At 43.2% G+C, this 22503-nt stretch overlaps 1 long non-coding RNA gene across 1 annotated transcript in view; it reads right to left on the reverse strand.

Moving 5' to 3' along the window:
• The window catches only part of LOC135974670 (uncharacterized), a 32988-nt gene extending 21850 nt beyond the window's left edge, over positions 1 to 11138 (reverse strand). The window contains exon 1 of the long non-coding RNA XR_010591797.1: positions 10861 to 11138. This is a non-coding gene — a long non-coding RNA (uncharacterized LOC135974670). The remainder of the gene's footprint in view (positions 1 to 10860) is intronic.
• Between the last annotated feature and the right edge of the window lie 11365 nt (positions 11139 to 22503).

Raw genomic sequence — 22503 nt, forward strand, 5'->3', positions numbered from 1 at the left:
GTGGAAATGAGATCGTCTGATTGAGAAGCCAAATAAAAAGGAGGAACATCTGGTTCCATTTTTCCTTGTGAAATTATCTCACACTGACCAAGCAGGACCTTCTCTGAAGTATATAAATGTCGAAGACACACACACATGGTTGTTATCAACCAGTATTGTGCAAAATTAAATTGGCTACTTTATGGTGAAATGGAGAAGGAAAGCAGGCATTTCAAACACATGCGTGTCTCTCAGCAAGGTCTGGAAGCGATCACGCCACAAGGATGGCTACTTTAAAATATCTACAAGTAGTTAAGGCCATTCTGCTGGATGAATAAGCTGGGGCTGAATTTAATAAAGTTATCAAGGCCATAAGAATCCAGGGGCCACTGCCTGAAACTAATAAGCTGTTTGGTGAGCTTGAGATAGTTCATATGTGCAAAGCATTCCTTTAGAGCTGACCTGCAAAGGTAAAGTACCATACCAAATCCCACTAACTTTACCAAGATGTGCGGCCTACCCGCCCTTGGCTAGGCTTAGGCAGCTAGACAACAGGGGACATTCAACACATTTTTATATAAAAACTGGTCAGGGGGGCGGCTTCTTTCAAGCTCTGCAATGCCCATCACTCAACACAGCTGGCCAGTGATGGTCCAGCGTGTGCTTTGCAGGCAGTGGCATGACCAACATAGAAACTTGATGAATACAGCACCGGGTTCTTGAAGGTCATGCCTTTTCTCAAGTATGCTGAACCTTACACATATTTTTGCTTCATTCAAAATGGCAAATGCGAGAAAACAAAACTGAATGATGAAGAACTAGGAGAGTTACCCAGCAATATCTAAGGATAATCGGTTACAGTAACAACTAGTTCCACATCCAGCACTTTTCAGCCATAGACTTCAAAAGCACTTTACAAAGGTGGTAGCTATCACTAGCCCCATTTTACAGATAGGGAAATGAGGGCTGGCAGAAACATTTCTGATGGAACATGCTGATTTGACAGACTCAAAGTGTTCTACAGGAAACGTGTTGATTCAGACAATATTTTTGATGGAAACTAGGCAGGTTGGAATGCCAGCCATCTGGGTGCCACTGGGGGATAGGATGCCCAGCTCTCCGGTGGCCAATTCTCTGGGCTACCTGACTCCTCAGTTAGCTGGCTAGCTCCCCAGCTGCCTGCTTGCCCAAGCTAACCACCTGTTGGATGGGTGTTTGGCTTGATACCCTGGCAGGACAGCCTTCTCACCGTCCCTGAAATTTTCAAACCAGTTTTTGGTTCTTACAAAATGGAAGTTTTCAAAAATTTCCATTCCGTATTTGAGGTTTTGTTCAGCTTTGGAACAAAAGTATTTTTGGAACTGGGAAATTATCTGCAGGAGGGACATTCTGATTCCTGCACAGCTCTAGGGGAAACTGAGGAAAAGAGTTTGAATTGACTTGCCCAAGTTCCCCCAACAGGTCAGTTGCAGAGCCAGGAACATACCTCACTTCTCCTGAATCCCAGTCCAGTGCACTATCCATTAAGCCATACTGCCTCTATAAGTGTTCCATTAGCGTAGCACACCTTTCCAACTGAGAGGGAACCACGGGCAAAGGAGGAGATTTCAACATGCCTAATAATAATCCCAGATATTCCAGCAGATTTTAATTTTCCAATTCAAATCCAGAAACAGAGCACAAAAAATTACAGAGACAAATTCAGAGCTGGTGAAACTGGGCACAACCCCCAGGCCTCTGAGAATTCCTCTTACTCCAGGTTGGAATTTGGTTCATCATTTGATACCTGAGTGCTGGAATTATGGGGCTAAATTCTCAGGTTGAATCTTCGGGAGATGCTGACTATATCTGAAACAGCTAGAAGAATAGTCTCAGCCATATTTGGTTCTGACCTAGCGGTTCATCTAATTTCCTGCCCACTCCTTCTCTCCACACTTACACACAGTTTGAAGGGGTTCTGAATGTTGGTTTTAGCTTTTCTCTGCTGTATACAGGGACTGACTAGGAAACCTTTGCCCCTTGAAGTCAATGGTAATACTCATGTGACCAGTGGGAACAAGGGTTGACAATTAGGCCCACACTATTATTAATCATGTTTATTACTGTAGTGCCTTGGCATCAACCAAGAATGGGGCATTGTACAGACAGAGCAGTAGACAGGCCCTGCCCTGAACAGTTTACAATAATAGCTACTTAGGAAGAATTTACCAGTGCATCATCAATGCCACATAGTGACCGAAAGGTAGATCAATCTTTAAAAAAATATATTAAAGCAAGTTCCCACTGCAATTAACTTTAAAGCTCTCCACTATGGCTCTGTGAAATGATAGTGAAGCTGGCTTCAGAGGCGTCCTGTAATTTGGACTTGGATTTAACAGGGAAAGAGTTATGGACAAAACTTCCAAATTGCCTTGGGAAACATGAAACTGAGCTTCAACTTTCAATGGAAATGCAGTTAGGAAAAACCTCAAAAAGCAAACTGCAAGCTTCACTCCCTGATTTCCTCTCCCTTTCATGGCACAAATTAGAGAATACAAACTTAGCAGAGTTGCAGGCATCTAAGAATAGCTTTGATTTTCCTAAACATTTACAATTCTGTTTTATGTATGTAGTCAGAAAAAGAGCAAGGAAATAGGAAATGTAAATCTTTAAATGAACCTGAATACCAGGGAGACTTTACATATCTGCTCATAACAAATGGGATTTTGCAGCTCAATCTCAAACAGGGAAATCACAGAGACTCAATAGCCATGGATGCATGGAATAAAATCAGACATGAGATGGTTTTTATAGGATCTTTTTTTCCTCTCTTGTAAGTTAAGAAAACTATGGTGGCTTATTATATCCCTGTTTACTTTGATGCCTGCCATCCATTTCTGTTTCCCGGCTCACAGAGATGGAACCCACAGCTGTTTTGAGGACAGCAACATCATGCCAAGCCAAAAGTTGCATTGCTTGCCTCTGCAAACAGGTCGAGTGGTCACTCCTTTGCGCTTGTATTCTGAGCGCTGGACAGTGTTGCCATTAAAGCCAGCGATGACGTGTAACTGTTGATGCGGGGGCGGGGGGACACACAATTTAAAGGTTCTGGTGGTAGGCAATGGGGTTCAGGGCAGGGCATATAAACCCTGGCAGAAATTGGGGTGAGGGACATGACCCTGTGTGGCCCCCTCACCACCATGCGTCACCTCTGATGAAAGTTAATATAATGCAAGGCTTAATGAATCTAAAAGCTGGGGATTTGAAACCACCTCGGGACATGGAAGATTTACAAGGATTCTGGAGCGCCTGTTGGGAATTTTTGATATAATGTAACATTTACAACGGGGACATTGTTCTCCTTGTCGCAGCAATGCTGAGGGAAGAGTTGCATTTGGGGGAGGCTATTAGATCTTCCCTCAGCAGGATGGCCCTGATACGGCAGAAAGCATTAAAAAAGCAATTTAAAAAGCATAATGCTCAGGAAGCACCTAATTTTACTGCCAGCTGGGCGTTAAATTAATTGCGTGTGTGTAGAATGCAGCACAAGATGGAAGAGTCGGTCTTTAAGTGCATGTACTTTGTTAAGAGTGGTTTTGTTTCTCTCTGGTCAAAAGGAATGGGGTAAACATAATCAAAAGCAACCAGGTGAGGAGTGTGATAATGAGATCAATTAGGACAATGCACATTTGCTAAGTGCTACTGAATTGCGATAGCAACATAACAGTTAACAACAATACACACTTATGAGTGTGTGTTCCCATCGGTTTGGAAGCAGAAGATCTCTCTGAAATCAATGAGGAATGCTGCCTAAACATGGAACAGCTTCCATATGAGGAGAGATTAAATAGACTGGGACTTTTCAGCTTGGAAAAGAGATGATTAAGGGGGGGTATGATAGAGGTCTATAAAATCTTGACTGGTGTGGAGAAAGTGAATAAGGAAGTGTTATTTACTCCTTCACATAACACAAGAACTAAGGGCCCACACAATGAAATTAATGGGTAGCAGGTTTAAAACAAACAAAAAGAAGTACGTTTTCACACAACACACAGTCAACCCGCAGAACTCTTTGCCAGGGGATGCTGTGAAGGCCAAGACTATAATGGGGTTCAAAAAAGAACTAATTAAGTTCCTGGAGGGTAAGTCCATTAATGGCTATTAGCCAGGATGGGCAGGGAGGCAACCCCATGCTCTGGGTGTCCCTAGCCTCTGACAGCCAGAAGCTGGGAGTGGACGACAGGGGATGGATCACTCAATGATTGCCTCGTCTGCTCACTCCCTCTGAAGCACCTGGCATCGGCCACTGTTGGAAGACAGGATACTGGGCAAGATGGTCTGACCCATACTTTGGTCTGACCCAGTATGACCGTTTTTGTGGGAGGGACATTCACTCAAGTGTTTCAACACACTTGACCGGCATATACTGATTAAGCCTTGGACTGGCCCTGGAGATAGTTATTATTCCCATTTTTCAAAGGCGTAAATTGAGACACAGAGATGCTATGCCACTTGCCCAAGGTCAAACATCATTAGTGGCCGAGCCAGGAACAAGACCCAAAACTCCCCTCCATTAGTAATTAGGAGACACAGTGGCTTGCGTTCCAAAGACAGCAACATTAGGGGCCTGTTGTTGAGAAAAAACCTTTTAATGAACATGTCCCTTTGAGCAGCCTTCCCTCTCTGAGGGGGTCATTTCAGAAGCTCCACCCAAGTAAGTGGCTCTTTGTGGAATGGCATTATTGTATTAGCATCTGCTTACTAGCTGACCCTTAGGCAGTGAAACTGGTGCAACTCCACTGGCATCACTCCTGATTCCCACCAGTGTCAACAAGATCAGAATCTGGCCCCTCATCTCCATTCTCAAAGGCATTATCTTCATTCTGGTTGCCTGATGCATTATGCAAAGCAAGAAACTTTCATCTGAAGCCATGTGCATCTACTTTATTAGTATTATTATCTGTATTATCATAGCACCTCAGAGTCCTAGTCGTGGACCAAGCCCACATTGTGCAAGGCACTGTACAAACACAGAACACAAAGATAGTTCCTGCCCCAACTAACTTATTATCTAAGTATAAGACAAGAGACAACAGATGGATAGGTGGATCAACAGGGCGTATAAGGACACAGTGAGACAATGCACATCAGCATAAAAGGTAGTGGTGTCAGCTGGGAATAACCAGAGTTGTTTTCAAATTTACAATTCAAAGTTCAGGCTATTTCAAGCCTTTTTATTTGGTCAGGAACTCACTTTTGTGCTGGAAATACCCCAGACCGTAATAGTTTCTCTCATACTAGATTACTTGGTGTTGTTCATACACTGACGAAGTGCAAACTCTGAAGTCCTGCCAGACAAAAACGGGCACCCTATACGGCTGAAGGAAACTTTATGATGATTATTTATTAGCTATGTAGTCTCATGCATGCTCCCTAAGTAAACATATAACAGGTCCCTGACCAAAAAGAGCTTACAATTGAAAGGCATAAGCAGAGTCCGACACAAGTGACTCACACAAATCTATGGAGAAGGAAAGTGTCAGAGCCAGGATTAGAACTCAATGGGTCCCAATTCCCATTCTGTGTTCAGATAATGGCTCTGTCTGAGCTGGGGGAGAGAAACTAGCAGTTTAGCATCAAAAGGGTTTTGGGGGAACCTGTTTGATTGTTTCCGTCCACACAGTTCTCACACGGCTTGAATTTTGGGTGGAATGTTGGGGCAATTTGGAATCTCAATTAAATCCATTGAGTTTCATGGGGTTTGCAGTAAAACCGTAGCCCAGAACCCCGGCACAGGGTAGATTCAGCCCTTCTTCATTCACAACTTGGTCCTGTTTCTCTGAGGGTTTGGCCCCATGGTAGCATGAAGCCCGGCCCCAGGTTTGCTTGAGACTCAGACCCAGAGTCTGTAAATCTTAATTAACTTTTCAGAAAACCGGGCCTGACTTTCGAGCAGGGCCGGCTCCAGGGTTTTGGCCACCCCAAGCAGCCAAACAAACAAACAAAAAAGCCGCAATTGCGATCTGCGGCGGTAATTCAGCGGGAGGTCCTTCGCTCCGAGCAGGAGTGAGGGATCGTCCGCCGAATTGCCACCGAACAGCTGGACGTGCCGCCCCTCTCCGAAATGGCCGCCCCAAGCACCTGCTTGGTTAGCTGGTGCCTGGAGCCAGCCCTGCTTTCGAGTTTAACACAAAACACAAGCCCAGGCACTTTCCTGTGGTTTGAGGTTTTGTGGCGAAAGATTCATTGGGCATGACAGTTTAGCTCCTGGTTTGACTGTGTCTATCTGGTCACCCTAGACTGCTAGGCGTGTTGTGGATGTGGGTCCAAACCTGTCTCCGGTGTTGACTATTTGTGAGTGATCAACATTTTCAGTCACTCACTGGGAGGTGAGAAAAGACAGATGATAAAGTACAAAGCAAGATTGTTATTAACTCTTTGCGTGCTGCACAGTAAATCTTTTACACACTAGTCAAGAAATTTTATACTGTGATTGTTTTTTAAAAGCCCCATCCATCAGCAGAGTTTTATAATGGCTATATTATTTAAAATATACCAGCTCATATGTTCATTTGAGTTAAAAACATTTTAAAAGTATGTCCTTAACTTGTAACTTGACTATGATCCACTACTTTGTTACTTCACATATATCACTGCCAGTTTCTCTCTCTATTGCACCACGCACTGATTTTAATGGACTCTCAGCAATAGCCCAGTTTTCACACAAACATGATGGGCAACATATGAAAGCAGTCTCCTGGCAAATCCAGTCCTTGGAGGTACTTCTGCATGTCACCATTGTAAAGCACCAGCTTGCTGGCCAGTAATTAACTCTGCTGAAACATAGAATATCAAGGTTGGAAGGGTCCTTAGGAGGTCATCTAGTCCAAAGCAGGCCCAATCCCCAGATGGATTTTTGCCCCCAATTCCTAAATAGCCCCCTCAAGGATTGAACTCACAACCCTGGGTTTAGCAGGCCAATGCTCAAACCACTGAGCTAGCCCTCCCCCATGAAGTCTGACACAGCAGATCTAACTACAAAGGCATGCATTTTTGAGGCACTTCTTTCTTGCAAGAGCCTTTCTAGAAGGGACTGCTTAAGTCCCTCCTGTGATCTCACACAGTAGAGCTAAAAAGTGGATTAAGAAAAAGTAATAAGCTAAAGGGAGGGGGGGGGGGGACAGTGCTTTGCTCATTTATTTTATATATTAAGGGGAACACTGACCTTTGTGATATCTTTTTTCCCCTAGTATTCATTGGTGATGAATAGAATGTATTCTGACTTTAAATGAAAGAGAGTGCTTTGAAAAGACAGAAAATTAGCAACATATGGACCAAAGAACCAAAAGAGATGAGAAAAAGGGAAGGGGGGGGGGAACTGAAAAAAGTTTCAGATGTCTCTGTGATCTTGCACAGAATATTTTAATGTATATATTTTCATATAGTGATTAGGGAAGGTTGGAGCCCCCTTGGACATCTCACGGACTATCTCTTTGTTCATGCAATGCAAAGCAGGAACTATCACCCATTCATGCAAATGCGTCTTGCCTCCTCATTTTGAGATAGAAGCTGACCCTGTAGAGGGGAAGTAGCATAATCTAAAAAACAAGGATATTTCTCCCTTCAGTATCTCACCTGCACTGTGAAGCAGAGCTTTCTGTTCTCGATGGATATCAGTCTGCTCTCACTTATACCACTGACTTGCAATTCCACTGACTCCAGTGAAGTTACTTCTGATTTACACCTGATTTATACTGGTGTAAACAGAACCAGAATCAGGCTCTATGATACCGATCTGCAGGTCCAGCTGAGCTCTGCTCAGTGCAGGACCCAAGATAAGGGGGGTACTTTTTGTGCTTCCTTCAATGCCAGGTCAAGTCAGAATGGCCTCAGGACAACTATAGATTTTGCCGGCTGGCAATGGTTTCCAAGGGGCTGTTACAGCAGCTGAGGATCATTGGCCTTCAAATGCACTCTACACAATGCCCCAAACGGTTCTGACATACCCTCTACTCCGACTCAGCCTAGAATCCCCCAAACCCATTAATGTCCAACTTTAGCTCTTTCTTAATAAAGTTTTTTGTTTGGAAATTTTGCTCCAAGTTTCACCACAGTTGTGCCTCCTCATCTGTAAAAGAGAAAAGGATGAACTTCCTAGGAGTTAGATCCTCATCTGATGCAAATCGGTTGAGTTCCACTGAAGTCAAGAAAGCTACACTAGCGGAGGATCTGGCCCATAAATGGTTCATAGTGTTCCGATGAGCTGGAATGGTCTTCAGACCCGGAAGTGGCTGAAACAGCAGTCGAGCACCAAAAGCTGTTTACAGTTAACTCTAATTTAATCATTTAAACATCTTACTAACTGATTCAATATTTGTAATTAAAGACACACAGAAATTGCATTTTTAATTAAGGTCTGATGCAAGCCAACCAGATTTAGGAAACATGGAGTTAAGGCTGCCAGTTCCACCCTTCACTCACTTGCAGCACATGTGTTGAAATGTCACGTGCTGATGTGAAACACCTTTAGAGAGGTCATTAGCATGGTGACAGATGAGATTAACCTGGGCTTTGCTGCCTATAGAACAATGGCTTTTGGAAATGCCACATTGTAGATTATGCAGACAATTCATATAGACAAAAGTGTCTTTTCCGGGTGAAACCAGTCTGGGTACAATTAGCACTCTATCGTGCTAGTCTGTTCAGCACAGAGCCAAGTCTGCTTAGCTTTTCCATTCTTTGTCATTTGAACTCAGTTTAAAAAATAGTAATATGCTTAGTACATAAGCATGGATATTGTTATGTGCTCCCTACGTTACTGATAAGCACTAGGTATCTTCTACACTTCCTGTAGTATATATTACATTACCATGCTTAGACACTTGCATAGACCCCTTATCAAGATGTTTATTTTCATCTTGAACTGTCTAGCTAGAAGCTATTCTGAAACTCAGCTTTGTACATTGGGCATTGATGCTATATGCTTCTGAACAACACAGACAAATGTTTCTGAATATCTTTTAGCAAATACTAAAAAAAGTCCAGCAGAACATTCTGTTGAACCACCTCGAGAGCTAGAGGCATTTTAAAGCACTGAAAGCCAGATGGAAGCTAAAGACTGAAATCCTCCATCCACATGGCAAGTGCAAGTCTTGCGGTAGCAATACAAATTCCCTTCCCCACCCATTCGTGTGTTTCATCCATGACCTGGACTGACCACCCCTACTGGTGGAAGGGTAGTTGGGTCTCCATGGTGTATTCAGTCCTTGGCTTCTCTGCTGCACCTGCTTGCAATGCTGCCAGTTTGTGCCAGTTTTGATTAGGGTTTTGTGTTATGGAAACTGAGGCCACCAGTGCATTTCACACAGGAGGTCGCTAAACAGTAATGACAGCTGGTAAAGATGGCTACCCAATGCTACTTGAGATTGTCCAGAGCTGGAACCTTTTGACTGAATCCTTCCAAACTTTGGTGGGTTATATTAAAATGAAACATAAATACAAACCAGCCCCGGCATTTGCAAAATTAAAACTTGTCTCTCAAGATTTTGCAAAATCTAAACTTAAACCAGCCTGCCCTGTTTGACTTTTATGAAGTTGGGAAAAAATGGGAACCTTTTATCTAAAACTTTCCCAAACCTCCCCTTGTTGGGATAAAATGGATCCCAGATGCAAACTACCCTAAGTCTGGTTCTGCTAAACAGGACCCTGCATCCTCAGCCAAACTCTGAACACTCCCAACATATGTTGCATTAGGACCAGTGGCTTATAGGTCCAAGGCTCTGTCCTCCTGAGACCATCCCACACCCTGCTCAAGGCACTATTTTATTATACAACAAGATACATAGTCAAATTATTCCCCAAGCGGCAGAGACTCCAGGCCTGTTGTTTATTATTTGAGTGGACTTTCCAAAGCTCCTAAGTCACGTCGGAGTTTTGAAACCTCCACACTTACAGCACCGAGAAGAGTGCTACGTGCCGGTGGAGTGGCTGCCCAGCTCTGGCTCTAGTGTGCAGGATAGCTGCAGTGGTAGGAAGTCAGGGCATAGGCTTGTTCACAAAGAAGTATCCCGAGCACTTTGCTGCTCTTTATGAAGCGCGCGCCCGCGCACACACGCAGACACTGGATGCATGGAGATGCCAGCACGCTGGCATTCAGAAGCAGCAACGTGTATAGCTGGATATTCCTGACATACACTCCTTTTTCTGGCTGAAGTTAAGCAGCTTTTCTGAAGGTAGCATATGAAGCAAATGTGTTTAACTCTTCCCACCATTTAACCACAGGAACCTCCTGGAGGAACCTTCTGGATAATGGGCCCAATTTCCCTCCTAGGCAGAGATACCTAATGCCATGATTCTTTCCTGCCCTCTCCCTCCTCACTTCTTTGTCTCATTCACTTGCTATGTCTTGTTGGTTGTAAGCTCTTTGGGACAGAGATGGTCCTTTCCTGCAAGTTAGCAAAGTGCCCAAGCACTCCAATCTGGCTCAGGTTCCTTGGTGCTACCACAACGTAAGTGTTAATTAATCAATCAGAATCACCACCACCTTTGTGGGCACCAAGGGCGGTGCATGAACCGCCGGTTGGGGGAGGCTAGCCCCCAGCGCTGCCCCTTCCGCCCCCCACCGGAGCCCAGAGTCCCCCACTCCAGCCACCGGTCCAGTCCTGCCCCAGGCTAGCCCCCCAGGCCCAGAGCACCAGGAGGGCAGGCAGCCCACGGAGCGCCAGGAGGTGCACAGCCCCAGGTGGAGCACTGGGGGCTGGAGGACTGGAGCTGCAGACAGGGAGCAGTGGTAAGCAGAGGGCGGGGCCACGCTTAGCTGTTTAGCCTCCCCCAGCCTATGCAACCCGACGCCGATGGTGGGCACAAAAATATACCACAATTATTTGTTGGCACAAAACATACCTGCAACCACCAGAGGCTATTTCTGGAAATCAGGCCTGCTGTAGGTGCTGGGAAGACAGCACCACCTCCCGTTTGGGATCATGTCACCGAAACCCTTTTCACCTGTGCAGCAGGTTTGCTTTCTCTTTTGTTAATAACTTATTAGGTGCTTCTACACGCCATGTGCCTAAAAATGAAACACGTGGCCCTAAGTGCAAAGCATTCCGATAATGATTTCTAGGGTCAAATAAATTCTGCCCTTTTATTCTCCAGTGGGCAGCTATAGGAACCATGCATCCAAGAATTTGGTTAACAGATGGTACAAAGCACCTAATGTAGGTTCTACTCAGAACAAAGTGTGACATTGGGTATTGTCAGCTGTTGGTCCCGATTTTAAAATATCATCATCAGTGTTCTTTCCCAAATGTAGCTTTTAAAATTCACTATTGTGGTTTCTTACATTGATTTCACTCAGAGATAAGGCTTTTTTTTGGCTGATGGCCAGCTTAACTGTGGTCGGCATCTTATAGTTTAGGACTGAGCTGCTGGACTCTTCTATCAGAATAAAAGGGCCTTTCAGTTTATAGGCACAAGTTCTTGAATAAAGGCATATTTCATGCGTGATGTCTAAATATATCAATCAGATAACTGGAACTGGTGTGCGTGTGGGGCAATTTCTGACGTAACATCACTTTGACATAGAAGAAAGGAGCTTTCATTAGTCCTGAGTGTGGAATGTTAGTTGTACACTAACAAGTGATTCAGTAAAAACTTGAAAAACACAAATTTAGCCAGCGTTTTCGAATATCCAAGAACCTCCACAATCACCACTGCAAATCAGCAGCCCCAATTTACAGAGTGAAAAGAGTTCCAAATCCCAGAAAATGAAAAAAAGAAGGGGGAAAAAAAAGTTGGAAAATGCGAAGCGACATTCATAAATAATGCTGACACTGCCAATAGATGAATCGGTTCGCTTTGCCACCACTGTCTCCCTCCTGGTTTGTTTCGTTATTTGTTTAAAATCTGTGCAGAATAAGGATATGGAGGTTTGAAACATGTGCCAATCTTCTCATGCAAATAGCCTTTTGTATTACAAACACAGAAGTGACTTTCTGACTCCTGTTAAGATTAAGAATCTCCCATATTCAAATCAAGTGTCCTGTTGAGATTTTCAGCTTATCTGTAATGTTGAAGACTATCCTACCCTGTCTTTGAGTTAAATGCATTGTGGCAGGAGCATGCACCATATTATATACCAAAACAAAACACACTAGCAAGGGGGGCAAACTGCAAAATTATGATCCGTCAGCTGGATTTGAAGACCCTGAAGTCTGGTGGGTTTGTGTTTAGGTTCATCTCTACAACACATTTAATTGAAGTTAAATGAAAGGTCTGATTTGAGCCACAGAAAGAAAGGAAATTAAATTCCGTCTGAAATTCCTTCCTCAAAACCCCCTCTACAACTTGCCCAGGTATTCTAGTACCTGTGATGTACTAAGTCCGACCACTCAGTGTTTGGAAGTCCCGGCAACAGATACAGTACTTCCTGTGTATGCACAGCATGATGGATTAATGACACCATTTTCATCTTTAACCAGAAGAATTTCCTTGTCTTTGAAAATGCTAGTCAGACTCCTAAGGTTGCTTGCTTGTCAATTTTTCTATCTTATTTATCATACGTATTTATAAGGCACTTCTCACACTAGGATTTATGTACCAGTTTGTCAGATGGAATGTCCTTTGATTTGTTTTAAAGTCATTTCCTACTGAAAAGTCAAGATTTCATATTAAAAAGTATTAAAGTCTACAGCTGTTATGGTCTATTGTAGCAGTTCCCAAGATCTAATCTTGAACCACTGGTGGTCCATGGAATATTTCCTTGTGATCCACAGAGTTGGCTGGTCACATGATGCTGGTTCCCTTCCTTGGTTCCAGCTGCTCTATTGCATAAATAGACAGCTAAAAATGCACTTAATACTTTCCTAGTATGACTTTCCCATGTATGCAGTTGCTGTGGTTGACAGAAGAATGTTATTCAATCGTGAATGAGCAGGGAGGTGATCTATGTGGGTACCTCTCCTCCCACTTGCAATCACAAGACAAGCACTCTATTAAGACGTTCTTATGTCTTGACAACGTCCACATCTACTGAATCGAATGGATGAATCACTAGTGAGTGAATTGTTGTTGTACAAAGAGCCGTAATAGTTCCATTGCTAGAATTCAGCCGCTGAGTCTTTTAAACTCTAGGCTGTTGAAAGTACCGCGCATGTCTGGGACCAAACTGCAGATCACAGTGCCAGGAGGTAGCAGTGGCACATTTGATACAATATCATTGTTACATGTCATGTTGCAACCTGCCATTGTTTCACAGGCAGCAGAAGTGACAGTGGGATCCTTTAATGTCCTGCAAGCTAAATTTACAAGGTGGGAGTTCAGGTCCTCAAAAATGTCTTTGATGGCACCTTGCCTTTGGTGGTGGTATGTGCTGCATAAGAGCAGTTTCAAGGAAGCATGAATTTTAAGCAGAAGCAAAGGAACTGGGGTGTGTCATGAAGGCAGACAGAAGGCCAGATGGCACCAGTTAATATTCCAGTCATTAACATAAAAATATGTCTGCTGCCTATTTCATTAACAAAGATATGCCTGAGCTATAGAGGTGAAAGAGCCGTATCTAAACAACACAACCTCACTTGTTTGCAACATTTCTATGACTCAACTACAGAGGGGCAGATTCAGATGGGAGTCTAAACTGCTGAAATTTACACCTTTTTCTGTCACCATAGCATATAAATTACACCATTTTATAGCCAGATTCAAAGCCCATTGAAATCAACCACTGATTTTAATGGCATTGGAACAGACCTACGGACCAACATGTAACCACACCCCATTTAACGTCACCTCTCAATCTGTCCCTGAGAAACTGGCTTTGATCAACTGCGCTATAAAGAATGGTGTTTCTGGCCAAAGACCTTGTATATAAAGATTTAGTCTGAGCCTCGTCTGGCATTTATAAACATCTTATGGTATGAGTTCCTGGGAATATGGTCTATAATGGAAATATAATGATAGATCTTTGATAGCTGTAAGTTGTGGTGCTGCTAATCATCTCTATTTAAGAATGGAGGTACTATTTCAGTCTTAACATTACTGCCATTATACTTTTTAAGTGTGTGTGTGTAAAAAACATCTACAGATATATAGTTACATCTCTGTATATAACAACACACATATATACGGTGCTTCAAAAGACGGATATAGAATTGACATCCCATATGCAAATGATATTGTAATCATGTCATTTCATCTAGTTCTGTGGAATAGAACAGCACGATCAAAAAGGACTCTGCCCACTTCAAAGAAAAACGTTAACAGTTATGCTGAGCTAATAGTATTACTGATAAGGAAATGCACTTCACTATTCCATCTTGGTTTACATTTTAATATCCAAGGTCTGTTTATTTAAGGTAAACACCCTCAAATTATATTTTTTAAATAAAAAACTTGCACTTTAGTTTTCAGGGATATATGTTCATTCAAGATAAGGTGATTTTAAAAAAAATATATTGTGTAGTACTGAATTGTAAGAGGAAAACAATATGCTCCTCATGAACAATGCACAAATACGGTACCACACAAATCTCTAGAATTAAAAGTTCAGTCATTGTTCTTGAATACGATGTGTGCAACTTTGATTTTTGTTTTTTATTTTTTCTCCCAGTTAGCAAGCTAGCTCACAGACAATGATCTAGAAACACACATTCCCTGCATGTTTGAAGCAAATAAATGCAATTGCAATGGAAAGCAATGGAGGAATCACTCCTGCCTTGTGGGCATTATATTTTTTAATCTACCAATAAGTTTGGGTTTTCTTTCATTTTTTAGTTTTACATAAAGTAATTCCAAACTGTAAGCCCTGGCTGACCTAACTACTTATTAAAAATGCTAATATGCTTTTGTGCTTTGATGTCTGGTGAACAATAAAAGGGAGAGAGTTACTCTGGGACACTGTAATCCTTTATTTGTCACTAAGTTATGACACCCAGCAGAGCTGTGTGACAGTCCAAATCAATCATCCCGTGTGCACTGCAGGCCTTCTCGGCCTCCTGCAGAGTCTATGCAGTTTAATTAGCTTTTTTCACACTAGCATAATGTACATCTGCAGCTTCAGCAAGAAAAAGAAATGGAGGATAGTTCACTGGGATATAGCGCCTTAAAAAAAAAAAGTTCATATAAAAAAAGTCTGAAAGAAGAAACATCACAACCCTTTGTAGTTTACTTCAGAGGAGTTTGCAGTGGAAATCTACAGGACTGGGTACTCTATATTGTTAAATGTAGATTTTTTAAAACTTAATAAAGCCCTTTTCAGCTAAAGTATCAGATGGCATTTAAAACCTTTTTCTTTTCTAATGGTCTATATCTTTTATACCTTTTTTGCGGTTGATCATGCAGTAGCTCACTATCGCTTCACCTTCCCCTCCCCTCAAGGTTTCCTCCATTACGAAAAACCGGAAAATTCTACTGTATCAAACCCGTATTTGCTGATTAGAAACTGTTAGCCAGATCCTCAGCTGGTGTAAACCGGTGTAGCTCCATTCATGTCAATTATATGTTGAACTCCATGGAGCTATGCTGGATTGACACCAGATGAAAGGCCCCTGTACCTGTTCATTTTCACATGTATTTGTGGCGGTGGAGCTGTGACAAATAAATACCACTCAACAAGCAGCTGAAATCAGACCCTGCAGGACTGTGGTTGGGAAGAATGCGTATCATTAAGTGTGTGGGGGACCTGCTCAGTTCTCAGTGTCAGACACCAAACAATGCTTCGTCTTGGGTCAGAAGTTCTTCAGACAAATGAGATCATGTCATCCTGAGAAAACATTTCTGGCCTTAATACACTAGTGGTTTGATTCCACTGAGCAGTCTAGCAGATACAAACGACATGGGAGAAACTCCCTAACAGGGCTCCTGTCTGAAGAAGGCTAAAGATTCCCTACTAGCCTCTACAGCTGATGTAGAAGAACGGTTAATTTGATGATGCAAGATAAAGCTAGTTAATTTTTTATTTGGCTTTGTAATCGGGCCAAGATGCATTTTTAAAGAAATGAATTATTATCCCCTTATCCTGTTCCTCAGACTTTGACCCCACAGGAGTCACCTGCAGAATACGGCTCCTTGATTCAGTGACAGATTGCATTACTGGAGACGTGTTACTCTTAATAATCTTTCTACAAAGAAATACATCTGAGGAAACGACAGATCAGGTTCAAATGACAAATATTTAGTAACCACTTCTCCACCACCAGCACCACCACCCGTTTAGATGTGATACAAGGGTGAGAAAGTCAGAGAGGTGCCTGCTAACTTATCAGGTTACAAACTGTCCAAGCTTGAGTCATTTGCAACAATGAAGTTCATTACAAAGGTCAGAAAAATGTATAGTCTGTGGGGCTTATTGGGCCAGAATTTCTAAGCACATATTAATGAAATAATATGGAGTTTTGCTAAAAGTCTGGTAGTACAACATAGTCTCCTATACATTGTTATCCACTCTGCAGACACAATCTGATTTGTTAATCTTCAGGACTGAAGTAACTTTAGTATGACTAAGGGGAACTCAGCCCTACCCATGAATCTCTCTCTGTGATGATACCGTCTTTAAGGTTCTTTAAGGTTACTTTAACCTGGTCATTTTGCCAATTACTGCATCTTAAACAGTGTTTTTTAAACTCCTTCTCTTTAATTCTTCTTTATTCTCAGGTGCGTGTTGTGGTTTTCCCAGTTCAGGTGGGTGTAAAATATAAATGCATCTCCTGTACAATTTAGCATTTAATAATAATAAATAGCATGTGTACATTGCTTTTTCATCTGTAGATTCCAAAGTGCTCAGGGACCTAGAAACAATACATTTCCTTATTGTATAAACTCTGCTCCCATTGAATTTAGTGTAAGTTTTACCAGGGAATTCAACAGAAGTAAAGTTAGGCCAATGTTAAGCCACTTTGAAAAATCCCATCCCACCTCTTTAAATGTTAGAGTTGGTCTGGAATTTCTTGACAGAAAGTTTTCCTGTTGAAAAATGCCAATTTTTCAAAACCAAAACCTTTTGCAGGAGACTATCAGTTCTCATAAATTTCCCATTGAAGATTAAATTATCAAAACATCTCAATTTGACATTCTTGAAACAAAAAGTTCACTTCATCTCAGAAATTTAATTTAATTTGTAGTAACAAAAATTAAAAGTTCAAAATTAAAACAAAACATTTCAAAATTAACAAAACAAAATGGTTTCAAATTGACCCAAACAGAAATTATTTTTTGGAATTTTTTTATTTTAAAAAATATTCAAGATTTTGACTTTTTATCCTGAGTGGGGACAGGAAACTACTTCTCTCCCAGCTCTAATAAATACCAGAGATACATGGTAGATAGAGAGATTAAGAGAGAGAGAAAGTGGGTCAATATATTATTCCCATTTAACAGGTGGGAAAACTGAGGAACAGACAAGTTAAGGCAGGAATTTTTCCATGGAGTATAAGGCAATTCCCTTAGGAACAGCGCAAAATAAGAGCTGCTAGTAGAATCCAGATCTGCTTAATCCTGTGACCTCGCCAAATACAAAACATGAATCTGAGTATATTTTCATGATAAACTTGGCGTAAATGCAGAGAACTCTAGTAGGATTCCAGAAGAAGAAATACTTTATTTGCCAACAAATAGAGAAACTATAAAATGGATACATAAACAATCAATGTTTCCACAGGTAAGAGCCATAACAGTTTCTGTAGGTGAATTACAAAACAGGCTGAAGGCAGGGAAAACATTCATTTTTATTTATAAAAGATCTTGTGAAGAAGTGGGCTGGAAACATACTGAACATGCAGATAGCCACGTCATTCACTTCCAAAAACAAAACCACATGGAATTAACTGGTAAAATTCCCATTGACTTCAATGGGGCCAAGGATTTCACTCACGGTGCCTCGTAACAGAACTGTCGTAGCTAAACATGTTGCTGTCAGACCTTTGGCTACTGCTGCTGTTGTGAAGGCGAAGGCACTAGTAATGATCTTGCAGACCAAATCTTCCAGAGCAAAAAGAGACGAAGCACTTGGGTGAATTTCACCCCTTCGTGGACAGGGTCAGCAGTGCAAAGGTCATATGCTGAGCATGGGTCCGATTCAGAAAGGTGCTTGAACCTAACCTTAAACAGGTGAGTAGCCCCGTTGAAGCTGATGGAACGAATATGTGCTTATAGCTAGTGTCGCGGTGCACGACTCACCGCTGTTGCGCCTCCTGCTGGTCGTCTCAGGGAATTAGCATTTCCAGCCTCCGGAGCCGGTGTCCTGCTGCCGCTGGCCCCAGTGTCCCTCCCAGAACCTGGTGCCCCTTGTCTTTGGGGTGCTGCCCCCCCTGTAGTACCCCATAGTCTCTCTGGGTCTCCCCTCCCCAGGGAACCCACAGCCCCCTACCCCACCTCGCCTCAGTCTTTGGCTACTGCCAGTCACCATCTAGCCCCCACTCACTGGGGCAGACGGCAGGGTAAAAGCCACTCATCATAGGCAAGGAGGGTTTAGACCTGCTGCCTCTGCCTACCCTTGGGCTGCGCTCTGCAACCCTAGTACCTTTTCCAGCCTTTAGCAAGGTCTGCAGTCTGGGGGTCTTCCAGGCCAGAGCTCCCCAGCTCCCCTCGCCTTCCCCCAACCCTGCTCCAGTCTAGGAACCCTGCTCAGCTCCCAGAAGCCAGGTTTCTCCCTCTCAAAAGGCTAGAGAGAGAGTGTCTCCCTTTAGCTTCTGGCCCCAGCTCTCTTATAAGGGCCAGCTGGGCCCTGATTAAGCTGGCCACAGCTGTGGTCAGCGAATCACTCAGCTTCTCACAGCTGTTCTCACTCTCTCTTACCCTGCTGAAGCCCTCTCCAGGGCTGCTTTTACCCTTCCAGGGCCGGAGCAGGGGGATCACCCCGCTACAGCTAGGCATGAGCTAAAGCACCTGGCTGAATCAGGCCTGGCTCAGCATTAGGCCTATGTAGTCAATGGAACTAATACACACATACTTTAATTTAGGCATGTGCTTAAGCACCTTGTTGAACCAGGGGCAACCCTCAGCACAGGGGTGAATTTCACCCTTAAAAAGACCAGGAGTAAGCAGTGCTATGTGTGACTGAGATCAAAGGGGCACGTCGCATGAAATGGGAGACTGCCTCTTGGCATTTCATTTCAGTCGTACACTTGAAACGGGAATGGAGGATCTCCAACACAAAGGGGAAGGAGCTCCTGGACCTTAGTCAATGAGAAACATTTGAGCAAGCTGGCACGCTTCAGGTGATCTCCTAGGAAACCAGGGGTGGTTTTTATTTATTTTTAACCTCCTTCATGATGCAGACCATGGAGATGATCGAAGACAGATTTCACAACAGGTAACAGGAAGCTGAGTAGCATCACTTGACCACAAGAAAGATGATGTTTCACTCCCTCTTCTCTCACTCATGCTCTTTTTACCATGGAAAGGTTTTTCTGCTTGGTAGAGATAATAATTTAAGCCTACTTACAAGGAGAGAAACTGGAGAACAGGAAACAATTTTCCTTTTTATTCAGCATTTATACATGAAGATGGGGGGCCTAACCAAATCAAAATAAAACTAATTTGTGGTCGGACATCCTGCCTAGCAGAGGGAAAATCGTGGTCCTAAGGAAGAGCAATATGCGGAAGAACGGCTTGGACCATTCTGGGAAGGGCATACCTGGGAAAGTAGAGTTTATTGTCTCTCTTGTTCTTTAGAAGTTGGGGAGAGGGAGTGATAGAAGTTAATTCTCTTTTTTGCCTCTTCTGGAAACCGTTGATAAGAGTTTCCTCCCCCACCCAAGTACATCCAGCATCGAGGTCTGTGTATGTTAGTCAGACAAAAGGCCAGCTCAAATTTGGTCTTGGTGCTTGCATGGCAACCTCAAGCAAAACCACAGACCTCCTGTTCAAGCCGGGATCCAGCAGAAGGGGTTCAGCCCTACTTCTGATGGGAGCCTTTTATAGTCTCCAACTTGCTGTTACTTGAAAGGCATCAGAGAAGGTAGGAGAGGGTTTCTGCAAAGACTTCTATCAATGGGAAGGCTCGTTTTCAAAGCTTTGATTTTCCCGGGTGCTGGCACCCCTTCTGAGAGCTGTTATTGCTTGGGGTGATTCCTTCCTGAAAGACCTTCACATCACAGAAGGGGAAGTCCCACTTTGAAGATTCTCACTAGAGATGGGCCAAACCTCCTACTTTGCATTTCATTTTTTAAGCTGGATGAAGTTTGCTCATTGCAAAATGCTTGGTTGGTGCCAAACTCTTCTAAAGCAATGAGGCAACGTGATCGCTCAGTGTCAAGTGGCGCATGTGTACATATGACTGAGAAATCCACCGTCAATTTAGGTAGGTATGCAAGGTGAATTCGGGTTAGGCATACTCCAAATGTAGTGCTGGTTTGCTCTGGCAAGCTGGGGCAAGCTAGATGAATACCACTTGGAGGAGAACACTTCCAGAGTTTGTCCTGGCAGTACATTTGAATTCTAGAATGAAGCAGTAAATAGCAATTACGAGGAATTTGATCTGTTTTCAGGTTGCCTCATTGTAATTGCTTTGTTGCCGGCCCTCCAGTTCCGTGCGACTCTGGATTATGGCAGTGACAACCTCCCATTGGGACATCAACACTTCAAACATGATCCATCTGGTAGATGGCAGAGCACTGGGGGTATTTTGTCCCATATACTAGACAGATGAGGCATCAGTAAAGCAGTTAATTTCCTTCTTTTTTAGCTCCATTTTACCCCCATCTTGCTGCAAATGTTTCTTTAATTTGTCAAACACTCATAGCCTCTTGTGCAGTAGTGAGATGATCAAAGCAGCCAGGATTCCTGGGTTCTAACTCGGATTTGGCCATTGACTGCGTATCATTTTGGCCAAGACATTTAACGTTCCTGTGCCTCACTTTCCACCATGTTCGAAAAGTGAACACGATGCTACCTGCGTTTCAATGGTGCTGTAAGCTTCCATCCATTTAACGTCTGTAAAGGAGTTTGTAGATCATCAGCTGACAGGTGCTGCCGAAAAGGCCAAGTCTAACCATCTTGACAGTCCGGCAAGTCCTTTCCTGATGCACACAAGGCGCACCAAGCTGTCATCCTCCAGTGCAAATGGACACAAGAAATGTCCTTCAGGCTGGGAGTGAAATACATCCATGGTGCAGAGGGCCAACACAAAGCCCTCTGCACCACTTAAACCTCATATAGGGGTGGCACTAGCGGTCTGCTGCCAGAAAGGCCTGTGCACTGTGCATGTTACACAAAGGGGTTCTGCAGAGACCCTCTATAGTCCAGAGCAGAAGGCCCATATTGGGAGATCGCCCAGTGCAGGGCTGCAAATATACCTTTGTGAAGCTCCATGGGCCCCAGAATTCCATGCAGTTGGTACATGGGGGCTGCAGCTGCTACTCCAGCCCATAGGGTTTCACCTCCCCAGCTGCTCTGCACTCCACCCATGTCCCTTGGGCACTTGAGGATCCCTCTCAAGAGTACAGGAGTGGGGTTTGAATGGAAAATGGTGATGTCTGGGCAGACAAATATCTTGCGAGGCCAACCTTTTCTCCCAGTTCCGCGCATGGCAGCCAAAGCCGTCCGTACACAGCTGGGCTGAGATTTTTACCTTGCCATTCTGAGAGTGCAGGTCTGCTGCTTCTTTGTTTAAATGTGGGTCATTTGTTGACTCAGATGCGCCCACTTCTCAGTCCCAAAGGCGGCAGTGCAAATTATACATCACTCTAATGAGCGTCCCTTCAAATAACCATTGCCCTGATTTTGGATACCTGGAGAGAAGATGCACATGCTAAGGAAGAATTATCGAAAACACACCACTGACTAGACATCAGAGGGAACCTCAAAGGGACAGTGAAGTAGAACAAAGAACAAAAAAATTTACAGAAGTGCTATGGTGCGGGAAAAAGGTGGGAGGAAGTGTACTAACAACAGTAACGAGGTCAGCTATAAAAAACAGAATGAAAGGGGACTGCTAGGGAAAAGAGGCAATCTCAAAAAACACCAAGAATTAAGAACACAGCTTGCTAATCAAATCCTGATGACTCCCCTTGATATCTTCCTATCAACAGCCTTTTCTGCAGGAGAAGGAAGAAGTTTACGTAGGTGGCTTAGTTAAGTTGGGTTAGACACATTATAGTGAGTCACAAGCATCCATGATATTTAACCAAAAAACTAAGACTCTGAGTCAGTGGGATTCCTCAGATGGCTCTAAGGGTTTGGTATTTTAGTAATGGTCAATGAGAGTTATGCCACTGACTTTACTGGGAATAGAGCAGCTCCTAAATGAAGCAATGTATCTAAGCAACTCTAATTCGTTTTAGGCCCGATCCTGGATTTTGATATGGGTTGGCAGATGCTCTCACCTGCTCAGAGACTCACTGGGGCCCTCTAAATACATTTGGTGCTCCTCCCACGTGAAATGAATGGAGTGACACCATTATGAAGTCAACATAAATGAAATGAGGCTCAGACCTCTGAGATTTACCAGACTAGGTGTTCTAGATAGGGCTGGTTGAAAATTTTCTGTCAAAACTGCTTTTGATGGAAAGTTGGGTTTTTGACTAAATAAAAAAAACTTTTTGTGAAAAGTGT

This window comes from Chrysemys picta, chromosome 12 (genome assembly GCF_011386835.1).
Source record: "Chrysemys picta bellii isolate R12L10 chromosome 12, ASM1138683v2, whole genome shotgun sequence".
Lineage (NCBI taxonomy): Eukaryota > Metazoa > Chordata > Testudines > Emydidae > Chrysemys > Chrysemys picta.